General features: G+C 45.2%; 1 pseudogene; it reads right to left on the bottom strand.

The window, feature by feature from the left end:
• Positions 1–2617: 2617 nt before the first annotated feature.
• LOC123592707 lies at positions 2618–19146 on the bottom strand (annotated as a pseudogene).
• Positions 19147–25381: the final 6235 nt, after the last annotated feature.

Here is a 25381-nt window from a genome sequence, read left to right on the forward strand (position 1 = left end):
AGAAAGGAGGAAGACATTCACGGCACATGTCCAACAGGACCTGATGACTGATTTGCTGTGGGTCTGAGGGAGGGGCAGGAGTCAGGGGTTACTGAGACCACAGACGGACCAATAGGACCATTATTCCAATGGGGACATGTGGGAAGAGGAGCTGTCTGGGGTGTGGGTGGCGGAGCAGTGGGGCTGTGTATGGACATGAGCTTCCTCCCTAAGCAACGAGACGATCCTAACACTCGGAGGGCTTTCAAGAGATTTAACATCAATCCACACCTTCTAGAAAATTAATGTCAAAGCAAAGAAGCATGTTGTAAGATGATGTGAAACAATCAGAAGGTGCTAACAGGGAGGTCATCAAAGGAACAATTTATTCTAAAGGAGTGTGACCCAGTACTAATGTGAAAGCCCTTTCGGTATTTGTGCCTCTAATGATTCAGAGCAGGGCCAGGACATAATCACCTCACCTTCAGTGAGGGTGGGCTTCTTTGGAGAACTTAGATAAACATTTGGGCCTGTGGAAAAAATGCTGGCTGAATTTCTTTTGGGGAAAGATGTTCAAGGGAATGAGGTGAGAGCAGAAGATCCTATTTTTTTGCCAGTTTTCTCCCCTCCCTCATCCCCACCCTTTCAGAACATTCTTCAGAGGTGGTCCCCCAAGCTTCTGAAATCCACACTTGGTGCCCACTTCCTCTCTCTCTCTCTCTCTCTCTCTCTCTCACACACACACACACACACACACACACAGTGAATATGGACAGCTCTGTGAGTTATTTGGATATTTTTTCCATATCACCTACTGCCCCGCAGATGTGTAAGAAAAGATAGAATGGTTGGGTAATAGTAGAAAGAGCAGGGCTTTGGTGACGGACAAAACCCAGTGTTGAATTCTGCCCGATGGGACCCTGTGCAAGACGCTGAGATTCTCCGGACCTCAGTTTCTTTAAAACTTCTTAGGGCTATTTCAACACTGAGGTGATGTCTGTGAAATACCTTGGTAGGCATTTGATAAATATTAGGGTGACATTAGGACTTTGGGTCTGTATGCTGTAAAGGCTTCCTTGTTTCATTGTTCATCACAGTGAATAATGGGCCCAGCATATCCTCCAACAGGTAAAACTCTCTAGAAACAAAAGTTTAGCAAATATCAGTGTGGAATTTATTAATGTTTTATTTAATTACTTGGGGCATTTAATGAAAGAATGAATTATTAAGTGAGAACATTGATTGTTCCCTGTGTAGGGCAAGAAGATCTCCTGTGTATGCTTAAAATAGCTCCATAAAATGTAGAGCAGGCCATAGTAAATTAAAGAAAGGAAGGAAAATGGAATGGGGAGTGAGAACACAATTCAGCCTGTACGTCTGCATAAAATGACAGCCACGCCCCAGCGATCCCACACACTCCTCATACCCAGCACTTGCAACTCTTCTAGAATGGAGGTGAGTCCAGACCCCAAAGAGAATTACATGCTACTGTAAGAAGTTGAAAATGTATGATGGCTGGGCTCGTGGGCCACATAAGACAAGCTCTCTGGTTCCTGTGCCCCTCTAGACCCCCCAATATTTTTCATCCCCGCTCTGTGACCCAGAAGACTTGCTTTGTGGCTTCTTGTTAGGTTTGTCCAATGGCAGATGCTCGCAGGATATGGAGGGGAGGGAGGGGAGAGGGCTTGAGGTACTTATCCCTCTGGTTCTTTCCACTGAGGTCATTGTCCCTCTCCAGTGGTGTCTGTCTCTGTAACACTCTCCTTCCACGTCCTAGAAGTTAAGTTCTAGGTTCCCTGTCCTCACCACTTTGGGCCTAGAGGTGGTGAACCACCCATGCTGGTCCACACGGCTGGGCTGGAGTGCTTAGTGCAAGGGGTAAACTGAGTCCTTCTTAACCAGTAACCTCTGAGTGCTTCCATGTGTTAAGACGCAGTCTAAGAGTTAATGGTTACAGTTTATATAACCTCGCAGTTTGGAGATGAAGCTAAGTTATATTCCATATATTCCCAAAAGGAAAGCAATATTTGTTGAGGACCTACTCCTTGCCAGAATAGGGATAGTTTCATCCTCATAGGAGGAGAAATTAGCATAGCATTATCCTCATTTTATATATGAGAACATATGGTCAGTAAAATTAAGTAACTTGTCTGAAGGTACATAACTAGTGGGTTTCGGACATGAGTGCTGAACACAACTTTTCTGATTTTACCGAGCAGCCACACCACTTCAAAGAAGAACGAATCCCTATCTGGAATGAACCACGAACATTTCCAGCAGTTGAGGCATGGCTATCCATTTCTGTGTTCCACCGGGTTTTCCACGGCAAACCTTGCGAAGCCTGCATTGTATAAAAGGTGCGTCATTTACAAGGAGTCTCCATGAGGTAAAATAGGAGGGTCTCTCCTGGTGGCCCTGATCTGTGCTATCAGTGAGAAGCCGGAAGTAGGACAGTATTGAGCCTCAAATGGAGCTATTTAGAAAGAAAGAGAAAGACAGGGATAGATAGAGACAGAAATGAGAGAGAGAGAGAGAGAAGCTTACATTTTGCCCTCCTTTGAATCTCGTGCATTGTGTTGCAGATGGTAGGCTCTGTGTTCGTACTAGTCACATTCACACCGAGAAATATTATATGGGGCTAGCAGGTGGAAATGCCCAGCGTGAGAAATGAAGAGACAGAAAGTCTGGGCTGTAAAGGGAAAAAAAGACATGAAAGCAGTTAGCCTAGGCTTTCTAACTAAATATTCTGTCAGTGAAATCTAACAGTTACTGAGGACGCACACAGCATAGTCCAAATCAGAGGTTGGCTGTTTTTTGTTTTTTGTTTTTTTTTTTTAATTTTTTTTTTCAAGGTTTATTTATTTTTGGGACAGAAAGAGACAGCATGAACGGGGGAGGGGCAGAGAGAGAGGGAGACACAGAATCGGAAACAGGCTCCAGGCTCTGAGCCATCAGCCCAGAGCCCGACGCGGGGCTCGAACTCACGGACCGCGAGATCGTGACCTGGCTGAAGTCGGACGCTTAACCGACTGCGCCACCCAGGCGCCCCGAGGTTGGCTGTTTTTTAGCTGGGCGACTTTTGATTAATCTACATCTCTTAGCCCCTTTTCCCCCCTAATGAATAAAACAGAACTAATATTACCCTGACTTACAGGGTCATTTTGAAGACTACATTCAGGCATAATACAGTGCTTGAAAGTGTAGTGGGTCAAAACAAATGGTCACTATGGTCGTCAGCATTATCATCATCATCATCATCATCATCATCATCAAGGATTTCAAAGCCTGGTTGAAAGGATAAGAAAATAAGAGTTGCTATTTAGAAGGAAATATGTTCATACTGAACAACATTTTCTCAACAGGAGAATGAGAAAGCTGGCTTTGGTCCATACCTTCGACTGTTGGGGCAAGCTACCTAATTTCCCTGAGCCTCGATTTTGGCATAGGTAAAATGGGGCTAATAATGTGTCAGCTTCCCAGAATACTGTGTTAATGACATAGATGAAATAAACCTGTTACCTTAGCATATGGAATTACAAGGTAGTAAGAGGGGTAACTTGTAACACCCCTAGTCAAGATTTTGCCAACTTTGACTGCCGTCTCAATGGTGTGTGGTCCAGAACCAACATTTTAAAGATCTCTTTCAGTTTCCCAAACCAATTTCTTGATTCATTTTCCTCTGTAATGTCCCCCCTTGGAAGAAATAGACTTGCATGTGTTAGCCAGAGAAGGTGTGTGAATAGGGATTGGGGGAACAATAATGGTACAATATGCTGTGCTCACATGAAGGCATGTTATGCTTCTAGTAAAATTAAGGCTGCCATGAGAATTCCAGCTCTGAACTTTGCCTGGGGAAAGGGGGGGCCCATTCTGCAGCTCTTGTCACTAAAGATACAGCAATAAGCCCTTATTTGGGAAAGTTTACTTTGAGGGGGGATGTTTTAAATTTTATTTAATAATTTCTCTTAGAACAGACAACAAATAGATATCAACCTCAGTTGATTCAACAACTATTTAGTGAGTGACTATTATACAGAAGACTGTGGGCTCAAAAACCCCATCTCTTTAAGACTTATCTTTTTTTTTTAATTTTTTTTAACGTTTATTTATTTTTGAGACAGAGAGAGACAGAGCATGAACGGGGGAGGGTCAGAGAGAGGGAGACACAGAATCTGAAACAGGCTCCAGGCTCTGAGCTGTCAGCACAGAGCCCGACGCGGGGCTCGAACTCACAGACTGAGAGATCATGACCTGAGTCGAAGTCGGACGCTTAACCGACTGAGCCACCCAGGCACCCCTCTTTAAGACTTATCTTTACATCAATTTCTGCTAGACTTAATCAGGTAGAACGCCACCAGGCTCATGGCCACCCTTAGAGGGGTTAACATCTGAATTCCTCGTAGGAGTAGCTGTGTGTGCCGGTGGGAATGCGGCCCTGTTCTCCTGAGTTTATTCTCCTAAGTTCATGTTCTGGGCAAAGAGGAAAGGGGGCAGAGGAGCCCCCAGGCATGGGGTACAGACAGCAAAAGCCATTGCATGGAACTCTGGTTCCACGGCTGGTGAGCGGGTGGGTGGCGGATGGAGGGGTGAAGATGTGGTGGGCCAACAAAATGATGTGAGCCAGGTAAATCGGCTGTTCCTGAGTTCCTCTTGCGGGCTAGGTTCTAGTCATTTCTGATGTTGTCCTTTTCTTAAGAAAAATGCGTTAGGCTTTCCTGGTGACTCCTGCAGCAAGTTTTGGACAATCAGATAGCGAACCTTTTTGTGAGGTGCAAGAAGAAGCCAGTGGAAGAGGGAATCCAAGCCCCCTTGAATATGCCCCGAGTGCCTGTGTCGGTGGGCTTCTGATGGGAGGCTACAGCTTGCGCTGGTTTGGCAATAGGATAGCATCAACAAGACGGATCGTACGACCAGGGTGTTGAAGAAAAAGACTGAAGTAGGTCCTCTTCCGCAGGCAGCTAGGAAACTCCAAACACACACATGGGACAGGTTAGTGTGTGTGTTGGCCAAATATGAAGATGGAAAGAAAGAATGATTATCAAAACACCCACCCACCCTTTTGGTGGCCATTCCTTGGCCGTGGAAAATGCAGCTTACGACAAACTAGATAGAGACTCTGAGAAACCAGCGCTGCATGGAGGTGGTTTCCAGGTTAAAAAAAAAAAAAAAAATCTTACTAATCCCTGCTTTGCAAAACATCAACGAGTACGTGTAATACTAGCAAGACCTGAGCGTTCAATAAATCAGAAAACAATGGAGGCATTGTCTGAACTCGCCAAATGGTCCTTAGCTCCACAACGCCGAACACTCTCGTCTGTGTGCAGGCAAAACTCAGCCCAATCTTATCGAACTAAACTGATTTATGAGAGGAAAAACCTAAAAAGGGAAGCAGCAAAATAATGATATTAATTCTAATAATGCATTGACTAGGGTACATATAAATCACTGTCCCCACTCAGATTGATTTCATAAGGGTAAGAACTCCATGTGAAAGCCCATCTCCAGCCGCCCAGGGCCGCCTCTTGCAGATAGAGCTGAGGAGAAAGGGTGGGGGGTCTGCTGGAAGTTCACAGGAATTTCGCCTGAGAAAGGCCTGTGGGATCAACCCCAGAGGTACCGATGTAATTGGCCACACACACAAATGCTGCCGCATCCGAAAATTTTTGGCAACACATGAAAGCCTCGTTCCTAGAGGCCACTTGAGTGTCCAAATAAAAGGGGATTTTTGTTAGTGAAAACTGGAAAGAATAACCCATCCTAGGATCAGGCTAATAGGGCCTGGCCTGTTAAAATGTAACACAGGGCTGGCCAGAGTTTGAAGTGTTGTTGGCAAGGATTTGGAGCAGCCTCGAGGAGAGCCAAGAGTGGCTTGCAAGGAAAGCTCCTCTGCTGGTGAGGGAAGCTTTCCGTGGCCCAGAGAGCCCCCGTGGCCCGCCTCGAGGGCAAGAGCTTCTTCTGGGGCAGGGATCGTCCGTGCATGCAGAGGGCCGACAGCCCGGGGTGGGTTCTGCCTCCCCCCGCACCCCAGACTCCCCTGCTGAGTTCCCCATTCCGCCCAGCAGGCTGTGATTCTGGGCTGGTGAGGTTCTGTGGCTGACCTTGGGGGCCCGCTTGTGCTCATAGCCTGGGAACAGCAATTGCTCTCCGTGAGTTTGCAGGGTGTTGACAGCCGTGGGCTGAGGGATCTGGGGAAGGGAAGCAGAGAAAGTGATGTTGCAGAAATAGGCCACAGAGGCCTTGTCTTATCACCAAGGGCCCCCAGCTGAAGAAAGTTCTATTGCTGCTTGCTTCACAAAGGAAATGCCTTCTTTTACTGCAGGCCAGTCTTGGCCTTTGTGTGGTGCAGAGGCTCCGAGGCTCTGCATCTAGGGTTGCCAGATAAAATGTGGGGTGCCCAATTGAATTTGAATTTTTGATAAACAAACAGTAGCATTTATGCCCCGAATTTAAGTATATATGTCCCGAATATTGTATGGTACATAACTATACTAAAACAATTCTGTGTCGTTTTTTGTGAAATTCAAATTCAACTGAGCATCCTGTATTTTTATATGTTGTGTTAAGGAGAATTCTTAAAAGTGCCCCAGTGACCCTCACTTTTGTATAACCTCCTCCCCAAGAGTGTGGGAGAAAATCAGGGGCCGTGAAGAACACAGCTCCTGTGACTGATCTACATTACATGGCAGAAAGGAATTTTTGCAAATGTGATTAAGGTTGCTGATCAGTTGACTTTGAGTTAATCAAATAGAAGGTGATGTGGGCAGCTGCGCCTGACTGCACGAGCTCTTGAAATCAGCATCTAGAGGCTAGAGACATAAGAAGTCCAAGATTTGAAGCAGTCGCGAATTCTCCTGTTGGCTCTGAAGGAGAAAGAACATGGCTGTGTGGCAGAGAAAGCCTCGTGGCAGGGAATAGTGGCTAGTCTCCAGGAGCCAAGAACTGCGCCCCAGTTAGTGGCTGGCGAGAAAACAGGGACCTCAGCCCTGTGCCACAATGAACTGAATTCTGCCAATCCCCTGCAAGGACTGAGGGGAGGACCCCAAGCCTCAGGAGAGATGGCACCTCTCCTGGCCACCCTGATGGTCACTGCGCGCGGCCTGAGCAGAGAACCCATCCGTACCGTGCCAGACTCCTCACCCTAGAAACTGTGAGAGAAGAATTTGTGTTGTTTTAAGCTGCCAGCTTTTGGGGCGCCTGGGTGGCGCAGTCGGTTAAGCGTCCGACTTCAGCCAGGTCACGATCTCGCGGTCCGTGAGTTCGAGCCCCGCGTCGGGCTCTGGGCTGATGGCTCAGAGCCTGGAGCCTGTTTCCGATTCTGTGTCTCCCTCTCTCTCTGCCCCTCCCCCGTTCATGCTCTGTCTCTCTCTGTCCCAAAAATAAATAAACGTTGAAAAAAAATTTAAGCTGCCAGCTTTGTGTAACGTGTTCGGTGGCAATAGTAAGCAAATTCATTTGCTAAATCTGGCAGCTCCTTCTGTGTCTTGTGGTGTCTAAGTCAGACCTATGCGGGTTCCTGGTGTAGGCAGAAAGGAGAGAAGATGAAGGGACAGGAGACACCAGCGTACATTGGACTTCTTGTTAGAAACCACAACAGAAAAAGAGCGAGGGGAGGAAGACAGATCATGTATCATCTGATTTGGCACCTGTGTCTTAGCAGGAAGGCATGACCTGGCCTCCTGGACCCCAGAGCACCAAAGTCTTGGTTTAGAACTATAGATACATCCACACGCACACCCCTGTGTGTCTTCCTTCCCAGGGAGGCGTTTGGGGGACAAGCTTGTCACTTGTCTCAGAGACAGATTCAGTTGGTACTTCTGCAAGAAAACCTGTAGTGACAGCCAGAGCACATTACTGACCCAAACTTACAGAAACACATGCACTCCGTGGAAGGATAAACATGCGCACGCGTGCACGCGTGTGTGTGTGTGTGTGTGTCGGGGTGGAATTTCCCTGGGCATTGATTCAGCCTGCATTCAGATCATGTAAATGAGCCCTCATGGTCTAAAAGAAACTTGGATATCTTTTTTAAAAAGGTCAGAAGACCTGGCTTTATGTTTCAATTCTCCGAATGTTCTTTTGCTTATGGATTCCCCTAAATTCTCTTTGCAACAGTTTCTTCTGTCCCTCTGGCCTCATGCTGCCCTTGAAAGTGGCCAGAGGAAACTCTTAGGTGTCAGCCAGTCAGCATGGAGAGATTCTCTTTCATCCCCCTGAGTGTCTGGAGATGTGAGTTTAATGAGAGGCATCGACCTTTGAATTATACAAATGGACCTCTTTAGCAATCGCTTCCCTCCCCAGTCCATACCCACCCTCAGCTTTTAATCTTCTCAATTATATTTCCTTTTCATTGATTACTACTTTGCTAACTTTCAGATTGAGCAGGCAGTAAAACCTCAGCCACACAGGTAATGCAATTGCTCTTCGAGCCTGACGCCGGCATCTCACCTCCTGAGGGGGCCCCCAGGCCTCCCTCCCACCCTACTGAGTCTTGGCAACTACACTAGTCTTCGATCAACTTTCAAGATGGCCCCTTCCATCCAGAGATCTGTGCAATCCTGATTATGAAGATGGGATTTCAGCTTTGAGCTTTAAATAGCACAGATGAGGGGGGTTTGCATGCTGCTGCCAGAGTGTGGGAAGGATGCTCACAGAGGTTGGCTATTTCCCACTGGGCCTGGGAATGGGCAGGTGATAGGCCGGGGAGCAGGGAGCCGTGGGTTCTGTTTCCCACCTCTGCTCTGACTTTCTGAGTCTGACCTTTGTTGAACCACTTAACTTTCTGTGCTCTCCTTTCGGTGCCATCTGTAAGGGGGAGACAATGACACTTGTCTGTGAAAATGCTTTGAGGGATGTTGGCATAAAAGACGCAATGTAAAAGCAAGTGATGGGCAATGTTTCCCATAAAGAGCCCCTTGTTTGCATCTGCAAGAGGCCCCATTTGAGGGCTAGGAAGAAAAATTGAGACATTTCCTTGATACGGAGGCCAGGCAGAGGACATGGCTCCCGACCAGTTAGAAATCCTTTCTGTGGCTGGGGGTTCCTGAGAAGCTGCCGGATGGGAGCCCCGTGAGGTGCATGCTGGGAACTGGCCGCAGAACAAACAGATCTGAGGTCTCTGCACCAGGAGGACCCAGTGCCATATCAGGATTAGCCAAGGGACCTGGCGAGCAGTAAGGGGGGCTGACTCCCTGTGATTTACAGGCATTGACGCAGGGACCTGGCGGGGGACGGGGGAAGGCAGAGAACTTTGGGGACATTTTCAAAACTGGAGGTCGTTCAGAGGAAATTACTCAATAAAAACCAGGTTTCTCTAACTGAATAGATCAATTTACAGCTCATAAGGTGGAAAAAGTCTGAGACTTCAAGATTCTGGCTGGGCGGGTCTCCTAAGGTTTCCTCCCTTGGCAGGGCAGCTGTGGCTTTGGCTTTCTCACACCGGGCACCCCTTCTGTACCTTGAAGGGCCAGCATTTGTTTCTCTCTTTCTCTGCCACTTAATTTTTTCTGCTTGAGATTCTTCTCCTCCTCCTCCTCCTCTCTCTTCCCCTTAAAAGCCTCCCGCTTTCATTCTTCACCTCCCTACAGACCTATTAGAGAAGTCCCTACCATTTTGTTTTCCTGATAATATAAATTCTTTTTCCGTGATTCCTCCTCTCAGCTGCCTCCCCTCCCCACAGCTAGTCTCCAGTCCCTCTTCTCTCTGTTTTTCCATCAGGTCCCCAAAGCCGTTGCCTTTCTCCTCCAGCTGCCTGTGGTCTGTTTGGCTGCACACCTCTCAACCTCTCTATTTCTCCCTCTCTGCCTTTTATCATCCCAGCCCTTCTCTTTGGTTGCTCTCTTGGCTTTTCTCAGTTGCTACTGCAGTAATTCATCACGAGCATCCAGCAGCGCCATCACCTATCGACTGAGCTTCTGTAAGTTGCACTGAAGCAACAGCGTTCTCAGGGAGGCAGGGTGGTAGGAAGATGGGCGGGGCACAGATGGAATTGTATTGCAACTCCATCATCCACCTGTCATCATTCATTTCTGTACCCATAACCCATCTATCTGTCCATCCACCCATGCATCCATCCAAGCCTTCACTCATTTAACCATTCATTGATTTCATTTATTCAACAAACTGCACCATATGCCAGGCAAAGGGCTAGACACTTGATCGAGAGTGATGATCAAATACAGACACAGGCCTTGACTTCAGTAAAGGCTAAGGAGTTGGGATCAAGACACTCTCTCATCAGAACTTGACTTATTTAGGAATGGAGAATTAAGCTGAGATCTGGCGGCTGAGAGGGAAGAACATGCAGGTTGGGCAGGGGGTGGGGGGCAGGTTTTGAGAAATCCTGCCCTTCCTCATCCCTACTAAATCCTCTCCTAAATGCTGGCCAAGGGCAGTAGTTCTTCTAGCAGAAGTCAAGGCTGTTAGGCCACAGAGCTCAAGGTCAGCACATCGTGCTGGTGACTTGAATATATTGGGTGATGGTAATGGTGACTTGAATATATTTAGACTAAGTGGCAAATAATAGACATCAGTCCTTCCCTGGGAACAAGCTTCATTAGGAGATAGAAGGTCATGGCATTTCAACACCCAAAGGTGGGAGAGCATAGGGAAGAGCATTCTTTCTCGTATGTGGCTTTGGCCTTAGGATGACGTGGTCACTCCACATGGTGCCAGGGGTAGATTCTGAGGACTCAGGGGACAGCACATGTTTCCTCCCCAGCCTGCTCTTTCAAGTGTCAGTTGGCTAGCCTGACAAGCTGCTCCTTCTTCCTTTGGAGCCTCGGTGCTTCCATAAGCTTTGGAGACCAGGCAGTTCTAGAAGTCCAGAACTACCCCCCTCCCACCCCCACTTCTCACTGGCACTGGTCACAAATTCAGAGCGGCCATTGGGTTTCATGGCTTGATGGCCTTGTAATTGTTATTGGAACTCACTGTGGATGGATTTACGGTAATGAACTCACCTAATAGCGAACCCGTCATGGGCCTTTTTGCAGACAGGATCTTTCCTGAGTGAAGATATTAGAAAACCATTCTGCAAAGGAAAAGCAATACTGACTGGTGACTTCAAGTTTAGGAAAAACACCACTGTTCGGGTTTTTCTGTTGGCATCTAACTTTAAACACTTCATTGGCCAGTTGCTAACCAACATGGTTTTGGGCCAGAGCTCTGTTTGTGTTGGCACCAAATGTATGTATCACAAGCAGTTTGTGTGTTTCTGGGCATGTGTATATGTGTGTATGAGTCTGTATATGTTACAAACTCCAAAACTTTTGAACACAAGGTTTTGTACTCTTTTTGCAGATTCTTCTGGCCAGGAAAACAGGCAACTGGCAGGCAGGGCATCCGTGTGCATTAATGACTTGCTTTCAGGCCACCCCACCCCATCGCAGCCACCCTCTGGCTTGGCCTGGCCTGGCACTGAGCTCTCTTGGCCTCCCTGGACCCCTGTCCTACTGAGTTATGAATGAGTGAGGCGGCCCCTGCCCAGTAAAAGAGGCTCCGGGGACAGTGGGTGCTTTCTGGGTCACCTCAGTCTGCAGGACCAGGGGGCAAATCATCAGGAATGCTTGGGACCAGGAATTTACTCCTCGCTGGGGCCAGAAAGGCTCCATGTTTTTGTGGCTTGGCATTAAGCAAACAACTGCTTTTTTGTTCTCTCCTCAAATTATTTGTCCAAACAAAAGGCAACTGTCATGGGGAGAAAAGTACAATTTTTCCAGCGTTTGCCCCTTCCCGCGCCCCGTCTCACAGCACGCTCTCTGACTCTGTGCGTTTCCACAGCCCAGTGTCGGATTTCCAGCCCACAGAAAGGCAGGGTTTGCTGCTCCTAAATGTGAAATCCACCTTCCGCCTCTCTCAGGCCTGCTGACCCAATGCAGCACCGGAGCTAAGGGCAAATTTTATAGCTGGCACCTCTCCTCTCCAAATCCCAAAAGGTTTCCCAAGTCCGTAAATCATGAATCCAGAAACATTCCCTGGGAGAATGGAAGTTTGGATAAATAGTGAGTCCTAGAAGAAAGCAGTCTGTTTCCTTTCCAACTCCCGTTTCTTCTGAAAGTTTAGCAGTTAGATCTTCTGCCTAACAGAGGATTGTTATTTAATTGCAAGGCATCCTCGTGGTGATGAAGCGAAAAGACGTGGCTTATCACTTTGTATCTCATTAGAATATGGTAAAATATGCTAAACAATCTAACTAAATGATACGGAATTTAATCTTCTTCCCAGGCTTGTTGGGATTAGGCTGTGTCCTTATCTACCCAGCCCACTCCCGATTCTCCTTCAAGACTTGGGGCAAATGTCACCTTTCTGGTGGGGACGTCTCATGCCCCCTGACCTAGAGCCGCCCTCACCGACCTCTGCAGAATTAGGGCCACCTCATCTGTGCTCCCCTAATTCTCCCAGCACTGGCACGGTGCAATGTTTACACTTTTGTTCCAAAATAATTTTAGATTTACAGAAAAGTTGCAAAAAAAGTATAAAGAATTCCTGTACACCAGAATTGCTCAATCTTTTCCTCATCACTCTCCAAGTGCCTTTTTAGATACTTTTTTTTCCCCGATTGCTTTCTGACTTGAAATTTTAATACCACAGTTAATGTATACCTTTTTATGGACTCTAAGTATATCTGAACTTTACGTGGAAAAAGAGTAAGATATTTTGGCCTCCAAGAACAGTTTTTATTTCTTTTTTTTTTTTAAGTTTATTTATGTATTTTGAGAGAGACAGAGAGAGCATGAGCGGGGGAGGGGCAGAGAGAGTGGGAGAGAGAGAATCCCAAGCAGGCTTCACATTGTCAGCACAGAGCCTGACATGGGGCTCGAACCCACAAAACTGCAAGATCATGACCTGAGCCGAAATCAAGAGTCAGACACTTAACCGGCTGAGCCACCTACGTGCACCAATAATTTTTATTTCTTTTAGTGCAATATTGCTTCGTGCAGAATACATGTTAATAGAGCCTGTTTGAGAGTAAGTCGCAATCATGGTGCCTCTTTACCCCTAAATATTTTAGAAAGCATTTCCCATAAGTGAAAATTTGTTCTTTGCCTTTTAACAAATTTTTTAAAAAACACTTCCATCTCTTTCACATAGCTATAAGTTTTTCAAGGTCAGGAACCTGTGTCTCAACCATCTTTGGAGACTGAGTACCAGAATGGGGCCTGGCATGTTGAAGGAGCGATTATAAAATAATACATTTCATTAAGATATAGCATATGTCATGCATTTTCATATAATTTATATACGCTAACAATTATGAAAAAATAGTTTCTTTAAATATAACATATATAATATAAGATATAGCATGTTATACACAATAACACAAAAATACATTCTTATTTACAAATGAATGGAAATCTTAGGGTCCATAATATTGATTTCAATCACAAAGTAGTCTATAGTTTCAGAAGCTGGAAGAAACTGGGCTGAAAATTTACAGACTTTGGAATCTGCCTCAAGCCCAGTGAATAAAACAAGAAACCACTCACCTGATGTCAGTTTCATAGAACAAGAAGGAAACTCTGAGTCGGTAGAAATTGGCAGCCACCATTTCAGTCTCAGCATTTACGCTGCTCTTTGGGAGGCAGTATAATTCAGTAACTCAAACACTTTCTTGCTCTCTTGCAGTCACTGTCAAATATTTATTGGCAACTTTGCATTTGATAAGAATATACTGGAGTTGGAGGCTCTTGAATCCTAGTTTTTATTTTCTATGTACTCAAACAAGTTACCTAACCCATATTTGCCTTGGTTTCAAGGGATACAGGAGGGCTGATGCATAGGGGCACTTGTACCCCAATGTTTATAGCAGCACTTTCAACAATAGCCAAATTATGGAAGGAACCTAAATGTCCATCAACTGACGAATGGATAAAGAAATTGTGGTTTATATATAAAATGGAATACTACTTGGCAATGAGAAAGAATGAAATATGGCCTTTCATAGCAACGTGGATGGAACTGGAGAGTGTTATGCTGAGTGAAATAAGTCATACAGAGAAAGACAGATACCATATGTTTTCACTCTTATGTGGATCCTGAGAAACTTAACAGAAGACCATGGGGAAGGGAAGGAAAAAAAAAAGAGCCGGAGAGAGCCAAACCATAAGAGACTCTTAAAAACTGAGAATAAACTGAAGGTTGATGGAGGGTAGGAGGGAGGGGAAAGTGGGTGATGGGCATTAAGAAGGGCACCTGTTGGGATGAGCACTGGGTGTTGTCTGGAAACCAATTTGCCAATAAATTTCATATTAAAAAATATTTGCCTTGGTTTCCTTGATTGCAATATGACTATTAACACATTGTGCCCTGTTCTGCTCCCAAGTCACTGGTTAATACGGTACTGAAAGAAAGTACTCACAATACAAACATCTGACACATGTTTTGTTTCCAGAATACACAGAGAGCTTTTACGACTCAATAATAAGACAGATAACCTAATTAACAAAAACTTTAGCCGACACTTCACGAAAGTTTTTAAAAAGTAGCCTATAAGCCCATTAAAAGATACTAAACATCATTAGCTATCAGGGGAAGAAAATTTAAACCATAATGAAATACTACCATACACCTGTTAGAATAGCTAAAATTACAAACATCGACAATACCAAATGTTGGTAAGGATATGCAGCAACTGAAACTCTCGTCTATTTTTTGTGAGAATGTGAGATGGTGCAACCACTTTGAAAAAACAGCTTGTCGGTTTCTTCTAAATTGAAATATACACTAATTAGGGGGCGCCTGGGTGGCTCAGATGGTTAAGCGTCCGACTTCAGCTCAGGTCATGATCTCATAATTCGTGGGTTTGAGCCCTGCATCGGGCTCTGTGCTGACAGCTCGGACCCTGGCACCTGCTTCAGAATCTGTGTCTCCTCCTCTCTCTGTTCCTCCCCCACTTGTGCTCTGTCTCTCTCTCTCTCAAAAGTAATCATTAAAAAAAAATCTAAAAAATAAAATAAACATGCGCTAATTGTATGTCCCAGAAATTGCACTGCTAGGTGTTTACTCACGAGAAATAAAACATTTGTCCACACAAAGACTTCACAAGAATGCTTATGGCCGCTTTATTCATGAGAACCTAAACCTAGAAACAATCCAGATATTTATTAATGGATAAAGAGGAATTGGAGTATGTTCGTACAATGGCATACTGCTCATTAATAAAAAAGGAACAAACTGCTGATACCACTGGTCCATATGACAGAATGGAAGACTCTCAAAAGCATTACACTGCGTAAAAAAATCCAGACACAAAAGAGATCATCCTGCCTGATTCTACTTATATAAAAGTCTAGAAACTATAAAGCCAATCAGTAATGACAGAATCCGTGGTTGCCTGGGGTCTATGTTCTGGAGAAGGGACACGGGATTGGTGCAGAGGGGCACAAGAAAGCATTCCGGTTCGGTGGAAATGTTCCTTATCTTGACTGAGCTCTACTCTTTGGGGTGTATAAGTTATCACAAGTCATTCAACTCTATGCTAAAGTGGGTACATTTTATGTATTGTATGTTAATTATACCTCAGTGAGTTGAGTTTTAGAAAGCATATACTCATGTGAGTATTGAGAGCAAACCTTCATCCTCAAACTCTGGAACTCTCCATTGTGCTTCTTCCATCAGGGCTTGGCACAGGCACCATAGAGCACTCCCGTTGGGTTCATTCATCAGAAGACCTAGTGGCAGAATTGCTGGTGTTGTGGCCTGAATCAGCTTCTCCTGCTTGGGCCTCACTTGAAGCTTGTAACCTTCTGCATTGCTCAGCCACAGGGGCAGAGGAGTACATCCATATCTGACATATGTTGCCTTCAAACTCCAAAAAGGGCCAAGCCAAAGATGTATCACTTATTCTTAGTGGTGAGGTATGCATGGTACAGTGAATTTTCTTTCACTCTGGAAGAAACATTTGGATACTATACAGATATCTGAACTTCTAGAAATGTCTCTTAAGATCCCTGAATTTCCAATGCATGTATCTCCCAAACTCTGACACATATAGGTTTTATAGGGTGTCTAGGATATCTGTTTCCGCTTGCTCACTTGGTCTTTCAGCATTATGTCATCTAAACTATAGTCCAAAATTCTGTTCTGTGGGCGTTATTAAGAGGATCAAAAATCCCTCTGATCTACAACAGATTGCAGGTTGCCAGAGGTGGGAGGTAGAGGGTAGGCCAAGTGGATGAAGGAAGTCAAAAGTTACCAACCTCCAGTTATAAAATAAATACATTCTAGGGATGTGATGTACACTGTGGCTATAACTAATAATACTCTATTGCATAGTTGAAATTTGCTAAGAGAGTAAATCTTAAAAAAAGTTCTGACCATAAGAAAAAAATTATGTAATTATGTATGGTGACTCACATTAACCAGACTTAGCGTGGTGATCCTTTTGCAATATATACAAATATCAAATTATTGTGTTACACACCTGAAACTAATATAACATTATATGTCAGTTATACCTCTGTAAAAAAAAGTTAAACATTAAAAAAATCCCCCTGATCTAAATTATGGCATAAAGCAAAAGAATTAAGCAGTTCTGAAGATTGGCGTGGTGAATATGTATTGTTATTCCTGCCCAGTAAAAGAAAACTTCTTCTAATAGAGAAAATGTATTTACCAGATCAATAGCCATCCAGCAGACCCACAAGGTGAAGAGACGACATTTAGAATAGCAGCTTCAATTGTAGTCATCACTTAACAACACTTAAAATAATACCCCGTAATTTTCTATCCATCTTTTGCAGAGCCAAACAGGCCAGTTAGAGATGTGGTAGGGACCACCATCTTTGAGACTTTAAATTCTTTGTTGGTGGACTACCTGTGCTATAGAGAGGAGTGCTGCACTCTATCTGATTCGAAAAGCCCTCACTCTGCAAGTTAAGGGGCCACTGTGGTTGTTCTACCAGTTGCTGAGTATATCTACTCAAACTACATTTTCAGGAACTGTGGAAATAACAGAAGAACATACTCATGGATGTAATGGGGCCACTGAGAGATTCACCTATACCCAAATTCCTTTTGTTCAATGGACTCTCATAAACATCCATTTTTACCTATGGATCATGATGGTTTTCTGAAATACTAATGATTTGCATTATTTCAGAATCAATGTCCAATTATTCCTAAAAGGTCCAGATATTTCTCTTTTTCTAGTATGAAATCATCTGTAGCTTGCTTTCCGGTCTGCCACAATGCTTGCCACTCCAATTTGTTTCTTAGATCTGTTATGCTCACTTTGACTATCCCCTGTTGACTCTTGAGTTCATGATCCTGTGCTTTAATCCCTTGATCAACCCTTGTCAGGGCCAAGGCCCAGGAGAAAACAGAACTGACCTATATCGAGAGAATAAATGTCTTTTAAAGCAGAAGATTTCACCTCCATATCCCAAATCAGCCAAACTTTCCTGGAGTAATTCTATAAGTTCCCTGCCCATATGGAGACTAAGCTATTCAGCAAAAAGAGACCAGGACTAACTGTTCTGGGATGAAAACTTTTGTTCAAGCCTTTAGGCAAGACCAAGGCAACTGCTCTCCAAGGGAATGTCCCCTGTTCACAAATGTCTCTCTCTAAACTTCTTTACGACCTGGTAGCCCAGAGTCCTTCAACTCTGTGCCTGAGTTGTGACCTCTTCTGGTCTCGAATCTTGTCCCCATCTCAATACCCCTTCCTGCTTAGCCCAGCTGAGCACTAATAGCCTCCAATATCACAGGTGGATTTTCATGGTGACTGTAATGATTTTAAAATATATCCAAAAATTCTTTGACAATTCTCCCCTTAGAAGGTGGAGCCTAATTCTTGTCCCCTTGAGCATGGGCCCAAATGAGTAGCTACTTTTTGAAAAATTTTCTTTAAAGGTTATTTATTTATTTTTGAGAGAAAGGCAGAGAGAGTGAGTGGGGGAGGGGCAGAGAGGGAGGAGAGAGATAATGTCAAGCAGGCTCCACGCTGTCAGTGCTGAGCCACAATGTGGAGCTCAGCTCACAAACTGTGAGATCATGACCTGAGCCGAAATCAAGAGTCGGATGCTTAACCGACTGAGCCACCCAGATGCTGGCTGATCAACTACTTTCTAAAAAGAAATCAAGTGTGGTGGAAGTGGTGGTCTGTGACCTCCAAAATGAGATCATAAGAAGCATTGTGGGGCCTGTTCACTCTAAAAAAGTCAGGCACCATGTTGTGAGGACATTTAAGCAGCTCAAAGAGAAGCTCATATGAAAGAGAACGGAGGTCTTCTACCAACAACCAGCACCATGTGAGTGAACGATCTTGGATATGAATCCTTCAGGGTGAGTAAAGCCTTCAGATGATTGCAATCCCAGCCAAAATCTTAACTACATGTATCACTAGAAATATTGAGCGAAGCTATTCCAAATTCCTGACCCACACAAACAATATGAGATGATACATGTGTATGGCTGATTTAAGCCACCTATGCTTTGGGTTAATTTGGATTTTGTTGTTGTTTATTTGTTCTTTGGGTTTTTTTTTTTTTTGGCCACAAAAAGCTTCATTTGTTTACATTGGTTCTAAGGCTTGGGAAAGGGCTTCCGGGTGGTTAAAAATCTTCCTAGTGGCTGCAGGGAGAGGCTCAGGCACAAGCCCTGGCACCAGGGTTACCAGAGGGGTCCTCCAAAGGCTTCTGGGTCTAATAGGCCCCCAGTCATGCTTGAGGGTGAGCCTTTTGAAGAGATACTCACCCATCTCAGCCTGGGAGCAAGCCAGCTTGCAGAGGCTAGTCAGGTGGTTGTCCATCTTCTTGATGGGCACCTTCTCAACTAGGAAGTGAGTCTCCAGGAAGTCCAGATATGGTCTCCATGGGCAGAACTCAGGGCACACAGATCTGAAAGGGCCTGGTTCAGGTTCTTCTCCAGAATCAGGACAGCTTCCATGGCTTCCAGGGTTTTACCCCACGCATCTTGGGATGGCTTCTGCATGTTCTGGAAGAGGACACGGCCTCTGTGTTGGTTTTGCATCTTCAAGAGATGCTCAGCGCCCTTGAGCTTCTCCACAGCCAACTAGTGGAAGAAGTGGCCCACATCCTCCAAAGCCCCATGCCGTGATCGAAATAGAAGCCCAGAGAAAGGTAGGTGTAGGACACCCACAGACACATGTTGACCGCTGAAGGCAGCCTCCACCTGGGTGGAATCATTCTGACAAATCTGGGAGCTCATGAGTGATCGGCAATAAGGAGCTAAGCTCAAAATAAGGTGTTGGCTGCTCCTGGAGGGAGTGGGCGGCCGAGAAAATGGCTCTGAAGGTTGTGACTGGAAAAAAGGTTGGAGGGTGGTCAGAGGCTGATAGAAGGGGCTTCCCTGTTCTGTTTTGTCCAAACACTGTTGAAGCAAGGGACAGATCCGCAGACTGACGGACACTCTTGGTTTTGGGCTAATTTGTTATACAGCAACAGATAACTAATACAGTGACTTAGCAACGACCTCTTTTGCTGTCCATGCTATTACTCATGCCCATCATGGGAATTATGAGCCAGATGAGAGGGAATAATTTGTGATAGATCAGTGGGGAAGATATTTTGGGAAATGTGACCATTCCTTATACCATACCTCCTCATAAACTGTGACAGCCCCACTGTATAATCTGCCTGTGGATATCACTAGATTTGTAGGGACATTTACATTTTTTAAAAACTTTAGACCTTACAAAGAAATATCCCACAAATGTTTCTTTGTATTTTCTTCCCAAGAACTCTATGGAGGCAGGCAGCGCAGCTATTACTTTCCCCCGATTTAAACACGAGAAAACTCAGGCCCAGAGTTTCAAATTTCAAGTGACCAGGATGTGACAAAGTCAGGGTTTGAACGGAAGCCTCTCTGATTCCACATCTGGGTTACCACCATGCCCCTTAAAGAAGTGCCATTCCAGCTATGTGGGTCAGTTAAATTCGATTCAGCATATTTAACAGCAAGAGATAATATTTACAAAGTGCTTGGTGCAAGGCAAAGTACTCACTAAGTGGTAGCTAATACTATTATTATATTTATGGCACGCCAAGTGCTGGGAATACAGAGGTGAACAAGGCCAGGCCCTTTTTTAAGGAGCTTGGACTAGGAGGAGAAGCAGAGCCGGCAGAGGGATATGCTTCCAGGCTGCCTTGAAAAGCCAAAAAGAAAAGAAAAACAGTATGTAGAGGCCAGGTAAGTTAAGGCCGGGGGCGGAATGCCCAGGGTCCTTTACAGATCAATGCTCTGTCCCCTCTCAAATGAAAGGGCAGAACCTTCCCACCACAGTCAAAATGCCCCACAGCTGCTTCTGTGGGCCCTGGAGGGAAGAGGAGGACCTGGAGGTTACAGAATGGCTTCTGTGGCCGAAGGCATCCCGAGGTCCTTGGTGCCACCAAAGGTTTTCCTGAGCGGGGAGGAGAACACTTCTGAGTGGCCTGTTGGGGGTCCTGTGCAAGAATTGAGGATGGCCTGTTTTTGTTTGAATTCTCCTGTTTTGTTTTGTTTTGTTTTTTTTTAATTTTTTTTTTTTTTTTTGAAATGATCACCAAATTCCCATCATTCTTTGTATGCAACACCCATTAAACCTAAGCGATTCTCCAAGACAAAGAAAACACCACGTCTGGGGACATGTGCCAATGAGAAGTCCATGACCTTCTCTTGCTGGGGCACTGGTATTTTTAAAGCAACAAATGCGTGATATTGAATATCCCAGTAAGGCTCCCTTCTGAGCAGATCCAACAATTGTCCCGGAGAAGAAACAAACTGGGAAATGCCCCCAAACCATTCTGGGGCGCCCGCAAAACAGATCATCAAATTCCTTTCCCTAATCAGGAAGGCAGGGGGTGGGCTGTGCATGCGTGTGAGTGTGAGGATGCTGCTCGCCGTGGTACCGAGACCCAGACTGTTGTCCTTTTGTCAGCACAAGTGAGGACACTGGATCTTTCGCTCCCCGCTGGAAGAACATGAGACACAGGCCAGCTCCTCTCCAAGGACATTTTGCACCCAGAGATCTTTGCCTCAAGGCAAAAACATCGACTCTGACTCTTTTGGCCCCTGCACGGCCTCTGGAAGGCGAAGCCCTCGTTTGGCCGTGTGCACGACTAAGTGCCGGGCTGATGTGGCAGAGTGAACTCCTCCATGCCAGCCAGTGATGCGGAACGCCTGAGCAGGTGGGGCTGAGCCTGCTGGTCCCTGCCCTGCCGCGCCCCGCTGCTCCTCTGCCGGCCGGAGCACCGGGGTCGCCTTTCTGATCCTTTGTTTTTCAGCAGCAAGTGGAGGCAAAGGTTGAGGAGAGGGAAATGTGATCTCCACTGAATTGCAATATTTTGCTTTCTCTAATCCTATTCAGGTGGTGACTTTCGCCAAAAGGAAAAACAGGCCAACACGTGGGATGCTTAAAAACCCTGATTGTTACCCCCGACAATTGTGCGTCGGCTGAACTGAATTCTAGTCCCAGTGATTCACTACTAATGGGCCTCAAGGTCTGATCTAAGGTTTAAGATGCGGCTTATGTTAAGGAGAGGAGGGCAGTCGTGGGAGGATCTCTGCCCTGGAGAGGAACTGGGCCACAGTGGGCAGCCTCTGAGCCTGGCCCAGACCACAGCTGGCTGGCGGCTGGGCACTTCCTCTAGGGCTGCGTACTGTGCACCTGCCGTGGGCTTCTCTTCTCTCGGGGCTGGGCTTCGGGCAACGTGTCCCCTCCCCACCCCCCTCACTCCTCGTCTCCCAGGCTGCGCTTGGTGTGAGAGTATGCAGAGATGGTGGGAGGGACAGTGCTCTATCATCTCCTCTCCCCAGTGAGGGTCTCCCCAGTGGGGAGAGTGGAAAACACTGTCTTGCATGAATAATATACCTTCCTCACTCTTTTGAAGAGTTCAGAGCACCTAGCAGACAGAATGTTCTTCACCCTCAACAACTCCCTGAGGCTAAATCAGGTTTTGATTCCCCCCTTGCCTCTTTTTTTTTTTTTTTAAATAGATGAGGCACTGACAGCCCACAGCAATTGGTCTTTGGGAGTGAGCTGTGCAGGGGCAATAGGAAGCAAGCAGGGAAGAGCTGACTGGGTGAGTCCTTTATGGAGGCAGGAAATCTCTTGGCTAATCCTATGCTCAGTCACTACAGGAAGTTGAAAAATCACACCTTAAAAAATAATTCCTTGTTCCAGAAGCTGGTCAACTAATAATAGGGTTTTTGTTTAGCAGGAAGGTTCTCTTCTAAGAGGATGCTGGCAGGTCGTGAGGAAATATCATTGCAACTACATGCAAGCAGTTGCAAAGACCAGAGAAAGAGTAGTGCAAACAGTAGTCCCATTGAGCTGAAGAAATGCAGGCAAAAATTCTTCATCAGATGTCTCTGCAGACACTTGCTGACCTATCGTGCTGGCTAGGGTCTTTCTTTGAGCACACTCCAGCAGGATTGATCTTGTACAAAACCAAAATGTGATCGTGCCATCCTTGTACGTAAAATATCCAACAACTTTGCATAATCTTCAAGATGAAATTCTAACTCCTGTGCACAGCATGAAAAACCCTAGTCTTCCCACTGGATATACAAAACTGCCTGATATGTTTTAGACTCTGGGATCATTAATTCACTCATTTGTTCAGACGCCAGGCTGGCATTTATTGGAGGGTTAATATTTTCCAGCCAGTTCACGAGGCACTGGGAATATAACTCTCCCAGCAGTGCCTAGAACATGATCTGGTCAAGACTCAGATTCTGCCTCTAGCCTTGGAACTAACTTTTCTCTCTGGAACGTACTCCTCTATCTCTCAACCTCCTCCTCTTCCACCAGCTACCTTTACTGTTCCATGAGTTTCCTTCATCATTCCTCCACCCCACACCCCTGCAAAATACCACTCTTGCGTGTTCTTTTTTAATGTTTATTTATTTTTGAGAGAGACGGAGACAGAATGCGAGTGGGTTAGGGGCAGAGAAGGAGGGGGACAGAGAATCCGAAGCAAGCTCCAGGCTCCGAGCTGTCAGCACAGAGCCCGATGCAGGGCTCGAATTCACGAGCTGTGAGATCATGACCTGAGCTGAAGTCGGACGCTCAACCGACTGAGCCACCCAGGTGCCCCCCGCTCTTGAGTGTTCTGATAGCTCATGGTGCTGTAAGTGGGTATTATGTTATTGTTTCCCTACATTGTGGATGAGGTTTTTGAGGAGGGGGGCTTTGTCTTATGTGTAGTGTCTATAGCACAGGGCCCAGCCCCTGGTAGGTGACTGTACAGGTCATGGCTCCACGACTACATTGACTCTGGCCAGTGAGATGTGAACAAAAGTCTCCTGGGGTTCTTCTGGGAGAGAAACCTCTAAACACAACTGTCCCTTATTTTCTACTCGATGTCGTATCTAGAAATAATTCCTGCTGCAGCCACGTTGCTGTCCAAGTGGAACTAGCTTTAGAAAGAAGCCAATAACGAAGACAGAAGGGCAGATAGTTGGAAGTAATGTCAGCCTGGGATCATTTTACCTCTGGACTTGAAGTTATGTGAATGGCAAGTTTCTTATGTTTTAAACCTTTCTGATTCAAGATCTTCTCTTCCCTTCTCTTCTTATTTTTCTCCTCCTCCTTTTTCTTTTCCCTCTCCTTCTCTTTCTCCTACTTGTTCCTTTTCCTCTTTTTTTTTTTTTATTTTGTTTTGTTGCCAAAATCTTCCTAAGTGGTTTAGAACTCATTATCTGTCTTTTGTTGGACTGAGTGAGTAGGGCCAGACATATTAAGTCCAACTGACAGCATCTAGTATTAGTTGTATTTACTCATATATCTTGTCTGCCTTGCTAAACTGTAAGTGCTTTGAGGGGAAGAAATTATTTTATCCAAAATTGTCCTTTCAGTTTCCTCTCCTAAGTGTCTACCTATGCAAGGAGTTCCAAAAAGGTGTGTAGAATTGAATTAGATTGAATTGAAGACTTCAACTATTTTTTCTCCTTTTTCTTCCTTTAAAAAAAAATGTTTATTCATTTTGAGAGAGAGAGCGCACAAGCATGAGTGGGGGAGGGGGAAGGGCAGTGAGAATAGGACTGAAAATCCCAAGCAAGCTCCGTGCTGTCCACATAGGGCCTGATGCAGGGCTTGATCTCATGAACTATGAGATCATAACCTGAACCTAAATCAAGAGTCAAATGCTTTGTTGGTGGGAATGCAAGCTGGTGCAGCCACTCTGGAAAACAGTATGGAGGTTCCTCAAAAAACTAAAAATAGAACTACCCTAAGACCCAGCAATTGCACTACTAAGTTTTTATCCATGGGATACAGGTGTGCTGTTTCGAAGGGACACATGCACCCTCATGTTTATAGCAGCACTATCAGCAATAGCCAAAGTATGGAAAGAGCCCAAATGTCCGTCGGTGGATGAATGGACAAAGAAAATGTGGTGTATATATATACAATGGAGTATTACTCAGCAATCAAAAAGAATGAAATCTTGCCATTTGCAACTATTTGGATGAAACTGGATGGCATTATGCTAAGTGAAATTAGTCAGAGAAAGACACAAATCATATGACTTCACTCATATGATGACTTTAAAAGACAAAACAGATGAACATAAGGGAAGGGAAACAAAAATAATATAAAAACAGGGAGGGGGACAAAACAGAAGAGACTCATAAATATGGAGAACAAACTGAGGGTTACAGGAAGGGTTGTGGGAGGGGGGATGGGCTAAATGGATAAGGGGCAGTAAGGAATCTACTTCTGAGATCATTGTTGCACTATATGCTAACTAATTTGGATGTACATTAAAAAAAAAAGAATAAAATAAAACAAGTTAATAAAAAAAATTTAAGAAAAAGAATCTACAGGGGCGCCTGGGTGGCGCAGTCGGTTAAGCGTCCGACTTCAGCCAGGTCACAATCTCGCGGTCCGTGAGTTCGAGCCCCGCGTCAGGCTCTGGGCTGATGGCTCAGAGCCTGGAGCCTGTTTCCGATTCTGTGTCTCCCTCTCTCTCTGCCCCTCCCCCGTTCATGCTCTGTCTCTCTCTGTCCCAAAAATAAATAAACGTTGAAAAAAAAAAAAAAAAAAAAAAAAAAAGAATCTACAGGGGCGCCTGTGTGGCTCAGTCGGTTGGGCGACTGACTTCACTCAGGTCATGATCTCACACATTGTGAGTTCGAGCCCCATGTCGGGCTCTGTGCTGATAGCCCGGAGCCTGGAGTCTGCTTCCGATTCTGTGTCTCCCTCTCTCTCTCTCTCTCTGCCCCTCTCCCACCCACGTTCTGTCTCTCTCCTTCAAAAATAAACATTAAAAAAAAAAATTAAAAAAGAAAAAGAATCTACACATTAAAAAAAGAGTCAAATGCTTAACCAACTGAGCCACCCAGGCACCCCTCTCCTTCTTCCTAACCCTCAATTTACTACTTCTCTTCGTACCTCATAATTTAGTATTTTATCCTATACTGTCGCTCTCACATTGCTTCCCATTGAAAATCTTGTAAGAAG

The sequence above is a fragment of the Leopardus geoffroyi genome, chromosome D4 (genome assembly GCF_018350155.1).
Source record: "Leopardus geoffroyi isolate Oge1 chromosome D4, O.geoffroyi_Oge1_pat1.0, whole genome shotgun sequence".
In the NCBI taxonomy this organism is placed as follows: domain Eukaryota; kingdom Metazoa; phylum Chordata; class Mammalia; order Carnivora; family Felidae; genus Leopardus; species Leopardus geoffroyi.